Raw genomic sequence first — 6000 nt, 5'->3', positions numbered from 1 at the left:
GAGGCAATGCCTTGTGAATATTCTTCTATAATTGCTTCTAGAATATTTTCGGTATTACATAGTGATGGCATAACCTAATTGAAGGAAATTACAGTGGTGCCCCTTAATATGATAATGGGCTGCACTAATTAAAGTAGACTATAGGTAGACTATCGATATTGTCTATTACAGAATTAAAGCATAAATAAACCCATTGACTCTTGTCCAGCAGGAGCCCAAACAAGGCCCGACCCGTATGTCCCATGACACAACTAAACTCAACTGAACTAAGTAAAATAAAACAAGAACAAGTACATCATCAGATCATTTTTCTTCTTCTTCAAAAAGCCTCCACGCCTCTGGAACCCTAGCTCAACAATTGCCCCCTCTTTAGAAGACCTTTGATGTTTGATCATCTTGCGGTTTAAGATGGTTTTTGGTTCTGCGCGAGGGGCTCTGTGGGGATCCAAGGGAGGTAACATAGTGGTTGCAACAACCGGGGAACCCACACACTATTTGAGAGAAGAAATATGGAATACCGGGTGTGTCATGAAGTCTGGCGGCAGCTTCAACTTGTAGATGACAGAGCCAATTAGTTGCAAAATTTCAAAGAGACCGTAGTATCGAGGGGAAAGCTTAGAGCTTGAGCGGCTGGCTATGCTCTACTGTTCGTATTTTTGGAGCCTGAGGTACACCCTATCCCCTACCTTAAATTCCCAAGGTGTATGTTTATTGTCATACCACTTTTTTCATGGATGCTTAAGCTGTGAGTAGATTCTTTTTCAAAATAGCCAAAATTTCATCTCTAGTCCTTAGTTGCATGTCCACCTCTCGGTTCTGAGTAGTCCCAGTCACATACTGTAGTAGAGTAGGTGGAGAAACCCCGTATAAGGCCTCATAGGATGTAATCTGGATGGAAGAGTGGAGGTTGGTGTTATACCACCACTCCCCCCACAGTAGCCAAGATGCCCACTCCTTAGGGCGATGGCTCATAGAACACCTTAAGTATTGCTGGATTACCCTATTCACAACTTCCGTCTGGCCATCTAATTGGGGATGGTGACCTGAATTGTAGGCTAGGTGAGTCCCATGTAACCTAAAAACTTCTTTACAAAATGAACTAGTAAAAGTAGCATCCTGATCTGTCACAATGGTAGATGGCATCCCGTAAAGTTTAAAAGCTTGGAAAATAAATGCCTTGGCCACTGTGGATGCTGTATAAAAGGTTGGAGAGTGGAATGAAGTGTGAGTACTTGGTCAGTCTATCTACCACAACCAAAATGACTGAAAATCCCTGGGAAATCGGTAAAGATTCGATGAAGTCCATCGATACGTCTGTCCAGCTTTTAGTGGGTATGGACAAGGGTTGAAATAGGCCAGGAGGGTGGACATTCTCTGTTTTACATTACTAGCAAGTTGGACACTCCCTAATGTAAGCCTTCATATCTTTCTTCATGCCAGGCTAATAGAAGTCAGCCTTAGCCCTGTGAAGAGTCTTTTGATAACCTACATGTCCCCCATATGGATTCTCATGTGTGTAATATAAAACTTGTTGTTTAAAAGGTGAATTTTTTGACAAAGAAATCCTCCCCTTTTTAAGCAGCAGCCCATTCACCACTGAAAATCCTTGATCCCCAAGCTGCCCTTACTGCAGCTTTTAACAAACTTAAGCCAACTCTAGATCTATCTTGTAAGAAGCTCAGAGGTCTTGTAACCACACCAGGTCTAAAATTATGATTCATGCTAGAGAGCCTCCTTCTTCCATCTCAGGTTGCCTGGATAAAGCATATCCAAGCAGCTTACTTATCCACTTTTGTTAAGTAGGAATACCAAGTTTCTGCTCCAATAAAAACTTCAGACTCTGTTAGTCTGTCTTCACAACAAATGATTTGCCCAACACATATGGCCTCCACTTTTTGACAGCAAACATCAATGCCATTAATTCATTCTCATAAGTAGAGAGGTCTAAGGGTCTTTCCCTGAGAGCATGGCTAAGATAAGCCAAAGGTCTGCCCTCTTGCATCAAGACAGCCCCAATACCCACTTCGGAAGCATCACACTCAATTAGGAAGGGTTTAGTAAAGTCCGATGAGGCCAAAATCAGGGGCTTAGTAACTGCAATTTTTAGCTCATCAAAGGCCTTGGAGGCTACTGTTGTCCATTGAAAACAATTCTTTTTAAATAAGGCAGTGAGGGGGGCAACAATAAACCCATAGTGTTTGATAAATTTCCTGTAGAGCCCTAAAAAGCCTCTCAAGGACTTAAGGGAATTAGGTAAAGGCCATTTTAGCATGGCTTGAGTTTTAGAGGGGTTAGTTTTCACCCTTTCAACCGAGATTAGGTATAACAGCCCACTAGAAATTCAATTGTGGAATTTCTATTGGCTTCAGAAACATCGTGAAGACCCCATAAGTTTTCACGAATCCATTTAATCATATAGATTTTAGTCTAACTACATAGTTAGTGTTATTACCCATTATGGTATCAAAAGTGTATTTTTGATTATTGGAGATAGTTAGAAGTGTCTAAATGTATTATAGTTTGTGTCATTAGACTCGGTGGGTTATTTAAGGTCTTATGGCGCAATAACTATTTTTCATATTTTCAGACAAAACGTCTGTTCAAAACTGTAGATATTATTGGATAAAAATATCTTGAACTGATTTTTGTGGATATTATTGGATAAAAATATCTTTAGCTAATTTTGTAGATATTATTGGATAAAAATATCTTAATCTAATTTTGTGGATATTATTGGGTAAAAATATCTTGAGTTGATTTTTGTAGATATTATTGGGTAAGAGAGACCTACACTTAACTCTCACTCTGGGTAAGAGAGACCTGCACTCAACTCTCACTTCGGGTAAAAGAGACCCACACTTAATTCTCACTCCCAGTAAGAGAGACATGCACTCAACTCTCACTCCAGGCTTATCTTCTTCCATATTTTGTCCATAAATACCTCCAGCCACTCCCCATGAAATCTTTTTCCTTTACACCTTTCATTGTATGAACACCAAACACTCTCTCGGACAGTTTTTGGATGTTCTTTTGCATGTCCATTTCGAAATTTTTGTAAGTATTTTATCATAAATTATCCTTCATATAAGTTGTTCATTTTTTAGTCTAGTTTACGTGAATATCTCATTTATTCCATTTGAAGATCATTTGGTCAGTCAAATATTGTTTAAACTCTAGAAAGGTCATTCTAGGAGATAAACTGGAGAATATGTTATATTTTGAAGTTTTTGACCAAGCTAATGGATAGATATTGATCCAAAATTTTTATGGAGTATTGTTAACATGTGTATATGATTATTGGTTGAGGATTGTTGCATGATTAAAGATTTTTATGAAAAATTTTCTTAGATCTAGAAACTTAGAAAATGGAAGAGGAAAAATAGTTTCTGTTTTGAGAAAGTTTAAATCTTTAGTAGTTTAAACCTATTCCAATGGTTTTGATAATTTTATTGGAGGGTCTTAAGCCTCTTTGATACATATTAGAATATTATTTTAAAAATATTTGAATTTAGTTTCAAAAATATGAAATATTACGCAAACAGATGTTCGGATAGGCCAAAATGTGGATGTTCTTGGCTCAATTTATGTTTTGGTTAATGTTTAACCATGTGATCTTGAATTAGAAGCTTATATTTTTTTAGGACATCTTTTTAAATCATGTGATGGTTTGGTTTGAAGATCACATCTTTATAAGTTATAGATAAAAAACTTAATCAAAACAAGTTAGAAACAAAAATCAATGGAAATAGCATATGAGAATTTCGGCCCTATGGAGTTTTAATAGTTGTGATTAGTTTTAAATTTTTCTAAATTGATATTTGAGTTTAGGATAAAATTTATATGAGGCATGTAAATTTTGGTGACTTTTGGAGTTAGCATGCAAAATCTTTAAGTTAGGGGTAAAACGGTCATTTTCCTACATGTAGAGGGTAAAATTGAAAATTTTACTCTTTAAGTTAGTATTTTTCATATTTCAAATTATTAGTGATTTAGTTCTAATTTTTAGAATCACTAATTACAGTTTCTCGTGATTGCGCTTAAAGTTTTATAAGAAACGCAGAGATCGAGGTAAGTTAGCTTTTAACTTACTAACAGTCTACTGTGTATGCGTGCTAAGTAAAGGAACTACAATGTATGTATGTGTGTTATCATATATGTCAGACCATGCTAAGTTATCACATATTTGTCTGTTACACAGAATTTATTCTGTCATAAGTTTCATCTATTATACAAGATATTTTGTCATATATTGCAAGTACATAATGTTAAATATGCCATCTATTACATGTATATCATGTCATGTTCACTGTTGCAAGTATGTCAGGTTAATTATGTTTCCGTTACATATGATATCATGTTATGAAATATTGTGTGTTACATGTTTAAGTCATGTTACAATAAAACCCTATCTCAAGTTGGTCATGTCTTTCAAGTTATGTTCAAGTCACGTTATGTTATGTCAGGGCTTCTGTCCTTTCGTATTCCAGTCACGTTTCATCTTGAGTTACATTCAGTTTCGTGGGGTCCACAACAACTGTGGCACATGAAGTATGGGGTCACAACAATTGTGATGCATACACTACGTGAGACACAACAATTGTGACACATAGAATACATGGGGCCACAACAACTGTGGAGTATGTATATAACTGCATTGTGACATGTAAAATACATTGGGCCACAACAACTGTGGAGTATGTATTTAACTGCATTGTGAAGCGTAAAATACATGGGGGCACAACAACTGTGGAGTATGTATTTACACGTAGAATACATGAGGCCACAACAACTGTGGAGTATGTATTTAAACAGTTAAAGAATAAGTTTCAGATTACGTTCATGTTAAGTCAAGTTTCAGAGCAAGCTCATGTTAAGTCAAGTTTCAGATCAAGTTCATGTCAAGTCAATTTCAGTTCACGTTTCAATTTAAGTTATGTCAATTATACTATATTGTACGTCAAGTTATGTTTTGATTACTTATGTATGGGGTCACAGCAATTGTGACGCATACACTACGTGAGACACAGCAATTGTGACATGTAGAATACATGGGGCCACAACAATTGTGGAGTATGTATTTAAATAGTTAAAGAATAAGTTTCAGATCACGTTCATATTAAGTCAAGTCTCAGAGCAAGTTCATGTTAAGTCAAGTTTCAGATCAAGTTCATGTCAAGTCAAGTTCAGTTCACGTTTCAATTTAAGTTATGTCAGTTATGCTATGTTGTACATCAAGTTATGCTTTAATTACCTATGAATTTGATTATGCATTCATACTTTTACTGTCATCCATGCATCATTAGCCTGTGTGGAAGTTTTTTGTTAACTTACTGAGATTTGTAATCAAATCTCACTTTGGTAGTCCCAACTACCATTACCCCCGAATGGTAGATCTTGTTACAGGACCTGAAGGAGAATCAGGAGCTGACCAACTAGACATAGTTGACTAAGCGACGGTGTGACGTCAATGTTAATATAGTAGTTAACGTAAATTACTACTTGTACGATAGAGTTGCATCTCTAGTACTTTTTGGATCATAACCATTTTGGACTAGTGTTGTGATTTTAGTTGTTCAATGGGTATTTATGTATGAAGTATGTTTTAACTACTTAGGATATTTTCAATTTGGTGTATAGTATTGCTAAAGAAAAAATTTATCCACTGCGAATATTGAATAATGTTAGATGTATGTTAAGAATATTGCATCTTATATGTCATGAACGGGGGTAGGTAACCTTGTGTTACATGTCTCGACGCTTCAAATGTCCGTCCGATCCCAAACGGAATTTGGGGGCGTCACACTAGGTGCCCTAGGTACTCAATCTCGCTGCACCCAAACTTCCACTCACTTTTCTTGGCAAACAAAGCGTGTGCTACCAGTGTTTCTAGCACCACAGTGAGATGGGACAAGTGTTCTTCTAGTATCTTACTGTAAATTAGGATATCATCAAAAAAGAAATTACAATATTCCTTAAATAAGGCTGTAATATCTCATTCAT

Source organism: Carya illinoinensis, chromosome 3 (genome assembly GCF_018687715.1).
Source record: "Carya illinoinensis cultivar Pawnee chromosome 3, C.illinoinensisPawnee_v1, whole genome shotgun sequence".
Classification (NCBI taxonomy): Eukaryota; Viridiplantae; Streptophyta; class Magnoliopsida; order Fagales; family Juglandaceae; genus Carya; species Carya illinoinensis.
This window is presented reverse-complemented; position numbering follows the sequence as displayed.